We start from the raw sequence: 18,353 nt of genomic DNA on the forward strand, positions 1-18,353 counted from the left end.
TGCGGGTGGGTTGTAAGATATGCAGTTTTATCACCACTTTCCTAAGTGAAGAGAACCATAACCAGAACATGTAGGGGGGAGGGGAGAAGGGGAAAAGGTGAAAGCAATTTTTCCAAGTTGGCCTAAGGCAAGAGTTGGGCTATGCAATTTCTTTTTTTGTCTGAAAACATTATTAAAAAAACCATTTGTTTTATGGGTTTTTGGAAGAAACTCCCTCAACGCTCTGTGTCCCAGGAGCAGGAAAGCATCCCCGCTCCCCGGGGCTCCGGCGGAGGGGCACTGCCCAGATTGAGCTGCCTGAGCGGGGGCAGTCTGCACTCATTGATAGTCCCCAGAGAGCCGGCTGGTGAGGGCATTGAGGTTTCGTCATCACCGAGGCGTTTCCAACAGAGTAAAATTCCTGATTACAGAGGAATGTGACAAGGTTTGTTTTCCACGGTTATCAAAGCTTCGAACATTTTAAGAGATTGAGGCTGAATGTTCCCCACCAGCAGAGTGTGGGGTGATGGTACTGATGAGTAACTTTTCCTTAGAGCAATAAAGGAGATGCTGTATGGAAATACCAAAACAGGATGAGCAAACTCACCACCCACAAGCCAAGTCACTCCAGCAGACAAGTTTTCTTTTCCTCTTTTCTTTAGCTGTGAGAGTTAAAAATATATATATTTAGTTGCAAAAATTTTAAAAATCAAGATAATTCACATGAAAATACAGATATCTGGCTCCTCTTTTAAAACTGAGAGATCCAGCCACATAAGGGAGGCCCGCGTTTCGGCATGATGTCAGCAAACAGCTGATGCTGAGGAGCTGTTGACCCTTCAGATGGACACGCAAGTGCTCGCTGCCGTCACAGTTCTCACAACCGCCCTGAGTGTGCCACTTAAACCAGCAGGTACATGCCTGGCCCTGTGTTTGAGTCTGAAACTCCAGTAAATAAATGGAAGCCAATAACGTGGCCCTCAAATCTGGAAAGTGTAACTTCCACATCAGAAGCAGCAAGGCAGCAACTAAATGGCAATGTAACAGGGAATGAAACATTACAGCACAGTTTAAGTCATTCTAGGCCTGCACCAAACTGCAAAATAAATTGGTTGGAATGAAAGTGTGTTATAAGAAGAGATAAGAAATATGAGGAGATGCTCCAGACTTTGAAAATGGTCAGGGCTTTTAGTACCTTGTAGGTAACTAATTCCAATGGACATTTTAGACCTTATCCTATCTGACTGTTCATCAACCTCTATGGAGATCTAGACCCACACTCAGCTGTCCACTCCACAGTTCCACATGGGCCTCTCACTAGCACATTCATATGGACCCCTGGATCATCCTTCCAAACCTTCTTCTGCACCGACGTCCCCCATCTCAGGAAACGGCAGCACCACTCCTCAGACTCTCGTGAAGAAACCTGGATCAACTTGACGCCTCCTTCTCCCTTTATCTCCACTTCCAGTCAATCCCCCAAGTCTTCTTCTTGGTCTGCAGAAATAGCCTCCTCCCTTCTCTCCCTACTTCGTCTCTTGCCATGGCCTCTAATCTGTCTTCAACAGCCATGGTGACCTCTATAAACCACTAGCCTGATAATGATCAGATCCACTTAAAATTCATCATAGCTTCCAGTGCTTCTAGAACCTTTTAAAATTCTTAACATGGCCCTGAAGGTCTCACGTTGAGCCACTTTCCCACAACTCACTACATGCCACAATGGCCTTTTTGTGGTTCCGTCTCACTTCAGCACCCTCACACGTGCTGTTGCCTTTCCTGAAATGCTTTCCTCATCTCCTTCCCATCCCTGTTCTGCACCTTTCACCTCACTATCTCCTCATTCTCCTTCAGGGCTCCATTTAATACCACTTCTTCAGTGAAGCCTTTCCCAGCCCCTTTGAAGATAAACCTCATAACATCTGAACTTTTCCATCATAGTACATATCTGCATTATAATTATCCAATTGCTTATAAAATTTGGATACGTCTATTTTCCCCTTTAACTGTAAGACCCATAAGGGCAGGGAATGTCTGTCCTATTCATAGACATATTACCATAGTCCCATATGCCTGGCACATAGTGAGTGCTCATGTGTATATCGAATGAATGAATGAATATTACCTGTCTGTCAGATATAAATCTTAAATGGAGAAGATCACCATGATTTGAGGTACACTGTTTTTAGGGGTCCAAAATGGCAATAGAAACATACAGGACAAATTGTAATTCCAGGCACTAAGCCGTAGTGACCAGTAACTCTATTTGCATGAATAACTGGTAAGATGATTATCATCACATAAGGTGTCCCTCTGATTAAAATAGGCATAGTCACAGCCTGCAAAATTATTGTAGAGAAATTGTGTCTTCACATGAAAACCTCGCTACCTACATATTTTCTGAGCCTGTTTATTTTGGGCTGAGTAACATCAGGTTTTAGTTTTACTCTGACTATTGGTGTTTCATACATGTCTGTCGTATGTTGGGATTTCATATGTTACTTGTTACAGGAAAGAGCTAAATGATTCCAAACAAAATTGATTCAATATTAAAATCTCTCTATATATTAAGTCAAATGTGTTGGTTAATCTAGCAAAATATTGGTTGTTCAACATTTTCAAATATGATCACCTGGGAGAGACTGGTGTTGCCCACAGACACAGGTCATTTTTCGGCAATTATTCTGAGAACTTTTTATTTCACCAGTAGATCTGTAGTTCCTCTGATTTTTCAATGATGTGCATAGTTTTAGTCACAGCTCTATTTATTGAGTGCATACTGTGTGCCAGGTACTGTTCTAAGTGCTTCATTTGTATTTATCATTTAATCTAATGGATCTATGAAGTGGGCGCTATTGTTAATATATATTCCCCATTTTACCATAAGAGAAAACTGAGACACAGAATCATAGCAACTAGTCCAAAGTGGCACAACTAATAAGTCATGGAGCTGGATTTGTACCCAGGCCCTCTCTCCACAGGGTCTTCCTTACTCTTAACCTCTGTGCTATGGCAGTAGGCACTTAAATGAATACCTTCCTTTTTATTTTTAACTTTTTTTTCTGTTCACTACAACATTGCCACATATTTCCTTTAATTTTCAGGGATATTTGTAAACTATATTATAGAAGTTTCTATCATTTTCATGTTAATACAATGACTTTTTATACTATGTAATTATCATTTAGAATCTTGGCTTTATGTTACAAATATATGTTATGAATAGGCCATCAGTTAATTATCTGATCATTTATTCCAGTTTCCTAACAACTAAAAAATGGGAAATATGATCGTCTTTTGTCTGCCTTCTTTTCTGACTCCAAGACTAGAAGATTCATACAGGCCATTTTCTAGGACCTATGACACCTTATTCTCCAGATGAGTCAAAGGCTTTTACCCAACAATTTTGAGATTTCCTGAGAAACCACATGACACTGAATTCCAGGCTTATAACTCATGTCAGACTCTGTGGTTACCTTGTAACTCTTCAAATTCTTGTCACTCCAATCAACAGAACCTATGGAGAGAAAACTTTCTCCCTGGGTTGTTTTCCTAGTAGCTTGAAAATTAAAAGAAAAGACAAGGTCAAAATGTGCTTGAAGCAACATTTGCTTCACATTTAACTCCAGAGTATTAAATAAATTCCCAAGTACTAGCCTGTGTGAGGTCAAGCCTGTTGTGAAGGGAAAGGATGACAACTGACCCTTCCTTAGGGCAAAACCTCCCGCCTTCCATCCCACCACTCAACTATGGAGTCGAGATCCTGAGAGCTGACAGCTTCCTCCATAGAAAAATTCTAGCCTGCCCCAAATGAGCCATGTACTCATGAAACCAAAGAACCAGCAGAGACCTCTGGGACCATTTAGCCCAGCATTCCCAAATGCTCTTGCAGCCAAGATTCCATTTATCTCCTCCCCCTCATCTCAGCCATGGACCATGGGTTTGGAAAAAATTTTTCAACTGAACTAAATACATTAAATATAATTAACTATGTTCGTCAATGTTGTTCATCTGAGATACATATAGATATATAAAGTCTGAGCTTCTGATCCAAGGTCCCCACCCCACAATGACTTGAAATAATTTTTAACCCAAAACAAATAAAATTCAGAATTGCTCTTAGGACCCTACTGCTGTCTTCAAGGATGTTTAGGTGTCTAGATCTGGAAAATAATGATATATCCAATCTGGTATTTTACCGAGGGCCATAGAGACGGTGACCTGCCCAGGACCAGACTGCAAGGTAGACCAGAAACTACACATGCAATGGATCCCGATTCTAGCCAGCTCAATAAGGTACAGGCCAAGTCACAGGTGAGAATATTTGCTCAAAGCTGAGATGAATTGCTCAGCCAAAACCTGATAACCAGGACCAATTCCATATCAGAAAAGGAGAAACAGCATCTAAAACAAATTTGCAGGAGTTAGATTTGTAGAGTACAATATATGACACTCTGCAAAGAGGAATGAAAATCCAGAACTATGAGAAAATCCTGGACTTGGCTATGATCTTTTGTGAAGAGTGTGTTAGATTGGGATTCAACTGACAAAGACTAATGCAAGAGGTGAGAAATATTCCGAGTGAGTGTTCACGTCTTTACAGAGGAGGAGGAAACCTAAGGAAAACAAATTACATCAGTTAAGGCTAACAGGATAGAGATAAGAGAAGCAAAGGAGCCAAGGGAGATAAGGTAAGCCCAAAGGGTTAAAGAGTATTAGGAGGGCAAATCTATCAGGAGGGAAAGGATGATGAGAGAGAAATCGGGCTTCTTGATAAATGAGCAAGGACACAGAATTAATCACAACTCCGAAATTTGCTGAGATGCTGAACTCATTTTTTAAGTCAGCCTTCTTGGTGAAAAAAAAACCCAAAAAGGTAAGAAAGAGGGAAAGAAATATGACTAATCTGAAAGTAATGAGGGCCTTTGGAAAAATACCACTGACAAAAAACAGAGGAGGGTTATCCACATGTATGGGCATGCATCAAATCAGCCCATCCCCATTTCGGCATAATGGGTGATAACCACGAGAGGATACAAACCAATTAAGAAACAAGTACCAGATTTAGTCAGCAAGTGGTTATTACTAGTTTTTAAATTAAACTATTTAATTGAATTAAACGTTTTTTTTTTTTTGCTATGGATGCTAATTTTAGACCTAGAATAAACATGTAAAGATATTTTGGCCCAGTCCTTTAAATTTTAGACAACTAAATTGTCACTCCCGTTTTAGAGATGAAGTAACAGAGGTCACAGAGATAGTAGGTGCTAGAATTGAGACCAAAATTGAAAAGCTCTGTACTCTCAGGCAGAGCTTTCTGGATTTCAAACTGATTGCTATTAAGAACTGTCACTTATCGGGCCCTCACCGTGGGCCAGTACTGACCACATTGTAGTCTGTCGAATCCTCTCAACCACCTTGTGACTTATCCTACTTCTTTACAGGTTTGGAAACTGAGAACTAGGAAGAATGAATAAATGTCTAACTCTACAGTTGGTATGTGAATAGATATTAGTCAATATGTTGTCTGGGAGTCTAATACAGATGTGTTCCCTTTTAAGAAATCTTGCTAAGTGAAAAATGAGCTTCAAAAATATTAGAGGTTATTCACCTTACAAAAGGTTCACATGAGAGCAATTACCATAGCATTCCTTGACTCTATGTCTTGAATTAATTTAAATGTCTTAATATCTGTAGATATTCAGTTCCTTGAGATTTTATGATTTAAAATGCTAAGAAGACAAATGTGCATCACACATTACATTTCAAATATGAGTCAATAAGCCCAAATGTGATTATACTCAACTCTTCAGAAATACATCTATTTCAAACAAAATAAAGCTCTCCTGTGGAAACTAGAATTGAAGAGAATGTGACGCTTTGGTTCTGCACTCTCTGGGGAGAGATTCATCTATGCTCCCAGGCAAAGTCATGGACCCAGGTTGGGAAGCAGACAGAGAGCTTACGCCCACTGCACGGGGAGCAGGAAGTTTACCAGGGGATTCTCTGCGACTATCACGGCTCTGCAGGGGGCACCTGAAGTATAGCAGCCACTACATCCCACTGATTATTCCACTAGTTACCTGGCTGTCAACTGCCAACCACCATTCCCCTCTCTGGCTCATAGAAATAGGAAGTTACACTTCTTGGATCTATAAGGAAAGGATCCAAGCGTGAGATAAAAAAAAAATTATTTCTTGAACACCTTCCCAGTTGCAAAGGAAAGAAACAGTCTGACAATTTCTTTAACAATAAGATACCCCACCCATGTAAGTTTCTAAACTCATTTTGGCCAAAAAGCATATAGACTTAAGCATTCATACGTATTGCTTTGTATCTTCTAAGTAATTTGCATCTAAAGCAGCCAAACTAGGATCTAAGGCGGCAGGCTCTGGAGGTGGATGGGTCCTGGTTCACAGGCCAGCTCTGCCATTTACTCAGGTCTTCTCTCAAACTCTGGTGTCCTCATATCTAGAAATAAAAATAATAATGCTACCTAGTTCATGACCATTGTAAGAATTAAATGACGTGGAATACATAGAATCATTAGATGATATGCACACAAAGACCTTAAGCACAATACTTGGCAGAAAGTAAATGCTTGATATACTACAGAAATTATTATTATAATTATTTTAAAATTAAGTCCACACCAATCCACAATCAAAACACATTTTCTTCTCTTAAGAATAATTTAAATTTTCCTATTTTTTCTTCTCACTTAAATAAAATTCTCATTTTCTTTGGTAAAGCAGGCAATACATATAATACTTGTTTTGCATAGTTTTCAGAAGAAAATGTTACAAATACATTTGATAGAGGGAAAGCGCAAGTACAGACTGAGACATCTCGAACATCCTTTCGCTTGTCTGGGCAGTCAACTGAACTAAGGCTCCACCCTCAGTGTTTCCTTGAGGACAAGCATTTCTAATCTGATCTAGTCCTAGAAAGAGAGTATTGCCTAAGAAATCTCTCTCTTGGTGTGTTATACTGACATAGGAGACAGAAAGAACTAAGAGGGGTGAAGCCTGATTGGTGGATACACCATTGTCTGGCCTTGGGTTTGAGCTTCATAGTAAACAAGGGCATGTCTACCAAGCCTCTCTGAGAAATGGGTGCAGATTGTAGGAAATTCACCATAAACTGTGGACTTGAACATCGTCAACTTGAGACAATTAATGAGTCTAATAAAAATGTAATTGCTGTGCTATGAATAAGGAATTTGACTCCACTTCTTTGTCTTTATTATAAATCTTTCAGGGAAACAACATTGCCTCTAAACTTAAGTGGGCCGGCATATTAAAAGCAACTGCTTTCCGTCTCTGAGATGTCTTAGAGAATGAAGCACCATGAGCCCAGGTGACACATCCATGTTTGACACTTGCCCAGCCTTCCGCCAGTGAAATTCAGATGCTTTCAGTCAAAAAGTTAATTAGCAAAAGAAGACAAGAAACTCTGGAATGTGATTAAGGAAAGAAGTTACTATGAGACGCCCAACTTACTAGAAAGTAGGCAGCTCAATGAGGGATGTTTGAAAGGAAGGAGGTGGAGAATGTGCAACCTTTGGGGAATCCTAAACCGGTTGTATGTCTTGTCTAAGAACACTAGGGTGTCATCAAAGGATAAGTATTACGTAACATTACTCAGAAAGATAACAAACATGCAACCCTGGAGCGTGTAACATTGTTAAAGCTGATTTTCCATCATTAAGGTATTTGGGATGACACAAGATTTAAAATGTATCCGGTCTCTGAGGCATTCCTCAACGCCTGCACTGTGGTCCTCCAGGGCCAGTTTGAAATCCCCTGAGCCCGCGTGCCATGTCTTACTCAACCACCAGTCTCTGCTTCTTCTTGCCCTTTCTTGTGCACCCAGGGCTGTTGCAGCCCTTGCTGCTGGACTTACACGTTCACAACTTCTTGCAATTCCTTTAGAGGTGACAAATGAAGCTAGAATTTAGAAACAGAGTCACCAAATGTTGTATTTGCTCTTTTTCAGTACGACAACCTGCACTGTCTTCTGTCTTGGCGTTCCCTCCCATACAGATTCAGGGTCAATCTAACCCAAGGGGAGAATGTAAGCAGCTTTTTAATTTAATTTTTTTTCCATCTAATTAAGGATTGGTCACTGTGGATTGTTCCATGGTTTTTCGTTACCAGGGACAGAAACACAACTGCACGTAAAAAGTTCACACAGCGTCCAGATAGTGTTCTGAGAAAGCTTAGGGTAATGGATCAGTTTTCCTTGTGGTTATCCTATTGGGATTATTGAATATAGATCTGATTTTCAAGAGGCAACTGTTTTCAACGAGGATTTCCCTAGCCTGGGCTCTCTACTCCAGCTGCCCCTCAGTGACGTGAAAAATTCCTCAGCAAATTTTAGTGCAATTCTAGGCCAGAGACCAGACATATTTCCTTCTTCTCTTCACCACTCCTGTTTAAAAATCTGAGCTTATGACTCTTGGTCTTCCTCCAGAAAACGTTCCTGCCGACCCCACTTGGTGCCTTACCCTCCTGCCCGCACGACGGCAGCTGGGGGAGGTCCCGAGCCTCTGTCCTCATGCAGGCCCGGCTCTTTTCTCAGACATTTGCTTTTCTGGAATGTCCTCCCTGCTCAGCCCCACCACCAAGATTGCCGTTATCAGTGCTGGAATACCAGTCACTCCCCTATGAAGTAAGAGGAGATACCCCGGCAGTCCCAGCGAGGCAGGAAAACGTTGGCATCTCATCAGTTTTCGGGGTTAGAGTTTCACTGTCAAGCTCACTATCGGCTGGGCCTCCCAGATAAACGGTAGATGGGGGCTCATGGCACATTCCTTCCACGCTCACTGATTTCAGGAGAGCAATCTGCAGTCGAACACAAGGGAAAGTCCTAAAGCCCTGTCGCTCAGGTGGTGCCTCTGGCGTCCTGATAGTGATTAGGGAAACGTTCTTCCCGTTCACTCAGCTGTGAGGCTGTGGGCACCTCCACAGCCTTGTCAGTTACTCTTCAGGGCTGGGCATTTTACACGTACAAAAAACCTTATGTACAATTCAAATTATTTAAAAATAGGATATACATTGGAGATTCACATACATATGATTCCTACTGCTAGAATTTCTAGTCTGAGACAAAAAATGTATTCATTCTTTTTGGAAGTTTAAAATGACATTTTAAAAGATAAATAAAATTAAGGAGTTAAAATCTCCCCCCTCACCCAAATTAGCTCTAACATTGTAGGTATTACAGATGAGCTTTCCCCATCTTGTTAAGTTAAATTCCACTCTTAGAATGCTTTCCCAACAGCAACAAAAATCATTTTTTAAACCGGTCTTGACTCTCTCCTCCTCAAAGGCACCAAAGGGAGTTACAAATATAGAATGGAGGTAGATATTAACGCTCAACATCTGCTTTTCTCTTCAGTGCCTTTCCAGCATCTTAGATAAGATTCTTTTCTGAAATCCTCCCATCCCATTGTGCCCACCATGAATCTCCTCCATCTTCTTTGGCCATCGGTTTGTTCTCACCCCATAACTGTGAATATTCTTCTCCTTGGTCCTTGTCTCATCTCTACTGGGACCTTCCCTTACACTGAACATCTACCAGCTTCTCCAACTTAACGAGTGGAAACCAATTTCACTATTCTCCACCCGACCTTCTCTTCCTCCTGACTTCTCTCTTTCTATTCATGGCAACTCTATTCTCCTAGGGCCTCCTGTCCAGGCTCTAAACCTTAGAACTATCTTGGATTTAACATTTCTCTCACTGTTTCACCTCTAATCACTGCCACATTCCTTTTTATTCCATGTCCTCAGTGTCCCTCTCATTTTCTCTAAGTTCATGCCATCTACACTCTAGTTAGGAAGTCGTTCATTATCTCTCTCCTGTCCTACCATAAGCACTTTCTGGCAGGTCTCCTGACTTCCAGGCTCTTACTCTTCCCCATTTTACTTGCAGACACAGTTCACTTCCCGATGTGCGGCACCGATCCTGTCCTTCCTCTGCTCAAATGCATTTGGTGTCTCCCCATTCTCTATGGAAAAAAGTCCCAAGTCTTGTTCCTGACAAATGTGACCCTCTGTGGTATTTTTTACAATCTGTATAACACTTCATTCTTTATCCCAGTAAACCTTTTTACCTACCTTTTTTCTCAGTCTGAAGGAATTCCAAGTACTTAAAGATACACAATAATCTTCCAGCTCTGAACTTTATTTGGCCAACTTTACTCCAACAAAAAGCCTCTTTCCTTCTCTTCCTGTTGAAGTCCTACCTATTCTTCAATACCCAAATGCCATGATTTCTCAGAAAGATAATCTCTCCATCCTCTATTCTCCACAGTACTTTGTATTGTCATTATGGTAGCACATAATAGGAAGGGCTTCTTTGTACTGCAGTAATTTATTTGCCCAATCACATCTAGCACATTGTCAACTTGAGAGTAAGGGCTCTTCTTTGTATGTACAAAGCCATGAATTTAGCAGAAAATATTCGAAATGAACAAATGCATCACCTGAACATGCAAATCTCCTCACGCAAATCACAAATCACTTCAATATTTAAATAAGGTAGTATTTCTTACAATATGTGCTTCTTTTTTCTCCCTCAGATATGATATAGTGTACCGATGGGAAAAGGCAATGAAGTTAAGAAACATGCCTTCAGCAATCCTGAAAGAAAGAAGTGTCTAACACCTAACCTTAACCATTTATGTTGTGCTTCATTCTGCTCTGTAGAAGGCAGAATAATGGCCCCCAAAGATGCCCCGACTCTAATCCCCAGAACCTGTGAATATGTTAGCTTGTAGTCAAAAGGGACTTAGCAGACGTGATTAAGGTTATTAATCAGAGGACCTTAAAACAGGGAGATTATCCTGGATTATCTAGGTGGGCCAAGTGTAATCATATGAACCCTTAGACGTGGAAAAATCTGTCAGTCAGTGAGTCAGTCAACGAGATGTGTTGGAAGAAGAGGCAGGAGAGATTTAAAGCATGAGAAGGACTGAACTTGCCATTGCTGGCTTTGAAGAGGAAGAAAAGGGGCCAACAGCCAAGGAATGCACAGCCTCTAGAAGCTGGGACCAGTTCTCAGCTGACAGCCAGGTTGTAGATCCTCAGTACTACAATCACAACAACCTGCCAACAACCTGAAAGAGCAAGGAAATGGATTCTCCCATGAAAACTCCAGAAATGAAAGCAGTCCTGGAAACTCCTAGTTTTTAGCCTTGTGGGATCTATATCAGACTTCTGACCTACAAAACTGTGAGGTAATACATGTGTGTTGTTTTAAGCTACAAAGTTTTTGGTAATTTGTTACAACAGCAATAGAAAACTAATATACTCTCCAAGTGGCTATTCAGATACACTTGACCTATGGTGCTTTAAATTGGCTAAAACAAGAATAGAGTGCTGCAAACTTACTGAATTAGAAGCCTAAAGGCATGCTTTGTGATTTTGAGATAATGCTCTGAAGCACTAGAAGTAAAGTGGTCTCATTCTTTTATTCACTGTTTCTACAAGCATTTCCCATATACCCATTGTATACACTCGCATTATTATTTGTCTTGGAGTTTGTAAATCCTCTTGCTTCTATTTCCTCACTGGCCTTAACATATATCCTGGAACATAGCAGGCACTGGATCAATGTATAACGAATAAGTTGAAGTCTGACTGTCATGTAAACTCTCACCACCTGAAGTTCTTCATCTGAAAGTTGTGGATGGTCATTTATCCAACTTACAGGGTGGCCTCAAAGACACATGCCTAAGCAATTTTTAGAAAGTAGGTCATTATTAATCCCAAAGTATCTTTTCTGAAATCCAAACCCTGATCCCTTTGTGCCTTGACTTGTGTGTCCATCTTTGCACTTTCCTCTAGCATCTCTCATGTAACACAATAGGTTTCTTAAGACCACTATTATCTGGTTATTTTCCTGCTCAAAATTCTCTAATAGCTCTCCCCTGCCTTTAGGCTCGAGTCCAAATTCCTAAGGCTGGCATGCAAAGTCTCACAACATGCCAATCCAAAGAATCTTCTCTCCCTTTACTTCCCAGCCTAACTCACACTCCCACCCTAAATGCACACTCCACTCAACTAAGGCTTCTCTCTGACCCTAAAAAGGCCACATTCAGCCTTGATGAAAAGCCTTCGATCCTGTGCTACCAGGTCTGCAGTGTCCCTGCCCTTTTCCTTTCAACCCCACCTATCCCTCAGAAAAAGTCTTATGTCTTCCTTCTAAGGGTCCTTTTCTAAATGTACCAACTCAGAGTAATTCCCCACTCCCAGGCGTTGCCCTCATTTTGTCATCATAACCACCTGGTTCCAGGTTTTGATCCTTACTGATTTCACATTTGTTGGTATCCATCCCCAACTAGATCACAGAGAAAAGTATTCACAATTTATGATTTTTAATATCTGCAGCCCACTCCCTGCCCTGGTAATGGTGCTGGGTAAAGAATAGATAATAATAAAAATCACTAACATATGTAGTGCTTATTATGTTGTAGACATTAAGTGCTCTACAAATTTTAGATCATTTAAAGCTCAATCCTGGGGCCGGCCTGGTGGCGTAGCAGATAAGCATGCGCGCGCTCTGCTGAGGCGGCCTGGGGTTCACAGGTTTGGATCCCGGGCACGCACTGACAGCACTGCTTGTCAAGCCATGTTGTGGCAGTGTCACATATAAAGTGGAGGATGATGGGCATGGATGTTAGCCCAGGGCCAATCTTCCCCAGCAAACAGAGGATTGGCAATGGATGTTACCCCAGGGCTAATCTTCCTCACAAAAAATAAACAAATAAATAGATAAAACTCAATTCTGTAAGGTAGATGTTATTTTTATCTTCATTTTACAGATGAGGGAACAGAGGCACAGAAACTCAATATTTATTGTTATGGGAATTAAAAAACTGTGGAAGAAGTCTATAAAATGTAAAATGATTGGACTGTAAAATGGTTGATGATTAGAACATAATATGGTTTATTTTAAGGGAAAATTCATACTTGGGAGGTTTGAGCTTTATTTTCACATAATGGAAGGTAATATACGTCTAACAAATAACAGTAAATCAGGAAGACTATGCAACATACATCTTTTAACAATAAAGTGAGGTTGAATTCATAATCAATGGCACAAATCCCGAGTACTCCTGAGTGAATTTGGGATTATATCCATTATAACAAGCTGCTCCTCTAAGGCTAATAAAGAGACTGAATTTCAGTTATGTTTGGCAGAAATGTAAAGCTGTAATCTCTCTTGACTTCACTGTAATCTGTGTTTTACCACAGTTCCTGAGTCCTTTGCCCTGTGGAGTTATGTGGAGGTTTTGTTTTTGTTCCTTGGTGGTAGTGGTGGTGGTGGTGTCTACTTCATTTCAAAAACCACTGCAAGGCTGTAAGAAAAGCCCCCTTGGACATTCATGTTCAGGACTAAAATTCAACCCTCTGCAAAGCTAAGCCTTTTCATGCAAGGACTCACAAGAACTCAACACCAATTGTATTAATACTAGTGAGTCTTCCACATGCATGTCTGAGACAACCACAGCCCACAGCAGTTAAGGAACGAGCACAAAATATACAAAATCCAACTTCTGGCTCCTTAAACAATCTTTACATTGTTGCCATCAACCAGGTGATAATTCTCAGCTCAGAACTCTTCATCAGTTATCTTGCACTTTTTAATGATTTATTCATACTGTGATTAATTTATAAGCTCATTCTAGTTCATCAGGCGATAACAAAAATAGTCTGTCTCGAAAGCAGTTTAAGTGAAGGTCAAGGAAATCTTAGAAATTTATTTTTACTGAATCAAAGCAGCTGGACAAGCTTTTCCAATCAGGATGACAAAAGTGTTATCAGCAAGCCTGAGCCCCCCCAGACACTTTCTCTTCTTATCTCCCGTGCCATTCACCAGTGGGAGAAGCACAGGACCTGGTATAAATTCCATGGTGGAATATTGTTTTCAATTAAAGATAAACAAAAACCTATTTCTTCCATCTGGGGATTCTTAAATCTCCCTATTTTTCCGTGTGAGAAATGAGGCAGAAAGATCTTGTAGTTCTTCTGAAATGTCGTGAGTGTTTTACTGGATTGGCAGGTCTCCACCCTGAAACATGGATGGCCAGAGCCAGTGAGGATTCGCTGCCTTCTCTCTTTCCTGGCATCAACTAACTAACCAGCAGTCACACCAGGACACTGATCTTTCTACAGCTTGCTGGGCAGTGAACTGCAGTGGTCTTACAAAGATAAAAGGGATTATCAACTTGCCAAAATAGAATCTTCTGCCAATCTAGGAAGAGTCATGAAGAGAGGAAGAGAGAATAATAAATGGTGAACTAATGGGAACCCAATTAATATAAAAAACATAGGAAACCTTCTTCCTTTGCATAGATACATGGTTTTGCTTTGGGGACAGATTTAGTATTCTGTGTTCTATCAGAACTAGACAATTTTGATATTGCGGTTTCTTGGTCAACCTAGTGGTTGGAAAGCCGTTGAAGTTGAGTGTCACAAATTGGCCAGGATGAATTCATTCATAATTTGGCATTGGCCAGTTTTTCAATAATTTTGCTGCTCTAGGTATTTCCTTTGTGATAGAGACCCTTCATGAAAACAGACAACATGCACTTTAGATCACATGTGGCCCTCAGTCTTCACATTAGCCATCCAGTCTACTTCCAAAACAGACCCTAGAACCTGGAATATTATCAGAACACTTCCGTCAGCTGGGTGAAAAGTGTTGCGAAGAGGAGCACACGATCAAAAGACCAGCTCAGGTAATAGCATGCAACAACGGAGAGGATGGAAAGAGAAGAGGTTTGTGATATAAAAGCCCACATTGCCAGCAGAACATATTGAGACATATTTTCTGCCTGAAACAATAACAATTACAAATGAACTATTGTTAACACAAAAATACCAAATACTGGTAAGAGCTGTCATTTTGGTTTTCTTTAGAAATGATAAATTACATTTGCAAATTGGTGTCTGATCTGAGATGACATGGAACAAATGGTAATATTTACATTCTGCACATTATCCTTGTCAGATTAAGCTGCAGTTGGCCAGTGTGGATATAAAGAGGCCTCGGGAGGCTTGTCTGCTAAACTAGCATGTAAATCGTCTCTAAACCATCCACACGTCTACATTTATTATCTCCTCAAACCAGTAACAGCCGTCCCATTTACACATCAATTTTGCCAAGTTAGGGTAACTTCACCAGGGGAAAGAACTAGTGAAGAGAAATGCCTCCAAGAAAGGACCCCAAAGTAGGTTAAGGACCACAAAACACATTTTGTAAGAAGTTGTCAAATGCTTCCTATTTCTTTAGCAGTTTAAGAGGGAGGAGAGGCAGAGGAAGAAAGTAGCATTTAAGTGCCCATAATGTGGCATGTGTCAAAGTGGATCATGTTATCCCATTTTTTCCTTACAAATTTACCTTCAATAGCGGCATTATTATACCCATTTTACAGGTATGGACATCGAAGTTCAAAGGCATTGAGTAATTTGCTAGCACAGTTAGTGAGGACAGAGTTAGTATTTGAATCAGGGGTAACTGACTTTAAAATCTTTTGTACTGCATCACCCTGACACTGGCCTTAACTAGAAATGTCTGAATAGGATGGCGGGTCCTGGGGTTTTCTGGAGAATGTAGCCCAACAAAGAGAACACCAGGTTCCAATTGCCCCATCACGATTATTTTGCAGAAATGTGGTTCAGAGGGAGGGGTGTGGGGAATGCCTGCTAAGCCCCTTCACAGGATTCAGAACCGACAACAAACTTCCTGCCAACTCCCTCCGTTTTCATCATAAAAACTGCAAGTGAGGTTCAAGGTGCCCTGTGAATGTTTTATTTATTTAATTTGACTTCATATCAATTTTGTCTTTAAAATTAAGCCCTATAACACAGACATGATATACAAGATGGCATGAGAAAGAGGGTGCCTTTCTTGATCCTAAGGTTTGCCAAGGAAAGAGGATGGGGGTAGCAGAAAGAACCAGTGCAGTTCTCTGTGCTTGTTTCAGAAAAATAAAACCTTGCGATTAGATTGGCCACTTTCATAAACCCAACTCTAGAATCATTCACTAAAATGAAGTTGTTAATATGCACATGTCACTATGATCTTGATTTAAACCAACCAATTAAAAAAAGACATTTTGAGACATTTCAGGAATTTTAATTATGAACCAGGTTTTAGATGATATCAGTGAATTATTGTTGCTAAAAGTGATAATGACACAGTAGTTAGGTAAGAAAATCACTATGTTTAAAAAGATATGTTCAACATATGTAAGGATGAAAAATATTGGTGGTGGGATTTGTTTTCAAATACTTCAGTAAAAAAGCAAAAACAATCAAAAGAAACAGAAGTAAAATGGAAAATCTTGATAATTCTTGAATTTGGGTAATGGGTTTATTATATAATTCTCATTACATAGGTGTGTGTTTATAAAAGCTCATAAAATTTTTTTTAAGTAAACTCTCTTTGAAATGCAGACCTAGTTCACTCAAAACACATTTGAAAAACAGTTTGTTTTAAAACATGTTTCAATGTTAGGCTTCCCCAAGTTTACTCAGCCAGAGTAATTAGAGCGCAGCCCAGGGAAAGCCTACAGCAAGATTCTGCAGTCTGTCAATATCTTCTGCTAATTCCTTAACAAGAAACCTTAGAGAAGTTACTATTACGACATGAGGAAGGAAGTGCTAAAATTGCCAGTGTTAATAAGACATGTTTAACTCGCTGCTCAGGGGAAGAGGTCTGTAAACTACAGAAGAGAGTGGTGTTACTATAAATCATACTTTAAGGTCTACCTTTGCTGTGGGGAGCTACTGCTTCACAGTATGCCTTCCATTGGTCCAATTTTCAATCAAAGCCAGGACGCTAGCCTACTTTGCTTACAGAGAGAATTTCACATGCTCCAGAGGGGTTACAGAAGGTACTTGGGGAAGAGGGGATATGAGCTGAGAAATGGACTCTCTGGGACAAAGGTCACACTTGCTATCCTGCCAATAATATCCACATTACCTCAGGAGCCACCTACATCTGCGCTCCATGGAGCCTGGTGTCTGGAGCCTGCCCTCTAAGGACAAGGCAAGGCAGCAAAGGCAGAGAGGAGTACCAGGAGCAGCCTTAGTCTCCAACAAATCATGTTTTCAAAATGTTCGAGGATTTTGAAAAAGAGAACATCTTTTTAAAAGAAAATTTATGAAATATCTGTTCACATCAGTGCTGGAGAAGACGTGTAAATATGATCATCGGGAAGATCTGGATGAAGTGGGCAAGCAAAGGAGACTATGCAGTGACTGGGACCTTTGATGACCAAAGTGTTTTTCAAAGTGAGGTCAGAAGGCATCCCCTGAATCAGAATCACTTGGGATGCTTCTTAAAAATGCAGCTTCTCTGACATTGTCCCAAACCTATTGTATCAGAATTTTGGGGAGCAGAATCCAGGAAGCTGCATTTTAAATGAGCTTCCCAGATTCTCCTGAGATCTGGGAAGAAGCAGAGCAAAGCTGGAGAGCCGCTGTTCATCCTCTTTGCCTACCACTGCTTCTTTGCCTTCAACGTCTATTAGTCGTTCCCTCCCTGGTAGTTCCCGTTGAGGCTGGGCCCTGAGCTTCATCTTTTAGCTTTGTAATACCTGCTTCCTGCGTTTTCTCATAAATTGGACTCAGAAGGCTGCAACTTGATTGAATCTTTTACACCTTAGCTATGAGCACCTAAGCCCTACTCCTTCTCTGACCTCCTATAGCACCCGTTTTCCAGTAGGACAACTTACCATATTGTATTGTGATTATCCATTGAGTTCCTTGCTGGAGGGACTGCTTGGTACAGAGTAGGCGTTCAATAATTGTCAAATGAAGAAATGAATGATTGTTTCGGACTCATAATTCTCACTACTTAATGCTAATTAAGTTAATTTTCTTTACTAATTGTCAGAAATGAATGCCTTCTAGCCATTTCACCTACCCCTTTTCCCCCGTCATCTTCGTAACTTGACTAATGACTGAGCATCCAGGGAATAAAAAATCTGATTGTTCTAACGTGGACCATGTGACTGCATCTGGGTTAGGGAAGGACAGAGTATCTTGCTTTACTTCCCCACCAACAGGAGCCAAAATGGGAGAGAAACTCCTCAAAATGAAATCATCATCATGCTGTTGAAAGGGCAATAAGTGTTAGGAGGCAAAAGTATCAATTAATATCATTAAGGTACCTAATGGGTTCTGAATCTGGACTTCATCATTGAAGCCATTTTGAAATTTTTGTAAATGTTTACATAGGTACAGTTTTCTTCAGATTCTAAAGAAGATCCAAGTCACAAAATAGCTAGAACTACTACAAAACATTTCATATGAGAACATTTTTCTCCAGAATCCAAGTGTCTTTGAAACAAGTAA

Source organism: Ceratotherium simum, chromosome 19 (genome assembly GCF_057802395.1).
Source record: "Ceratotherium simum simum isolate JZ-2026a chromosome 19, ASM5780239v1, whole genome shotgun sequence".
In the NCBI taxonomy this organism is placed as follows: domain Eukaryota; kingdom Metazoa; phylum Chordata; class Mammalia; order Perissodactyla; family Rhinocerotidae; genus Ceratotherium; species Ceratotherium simum.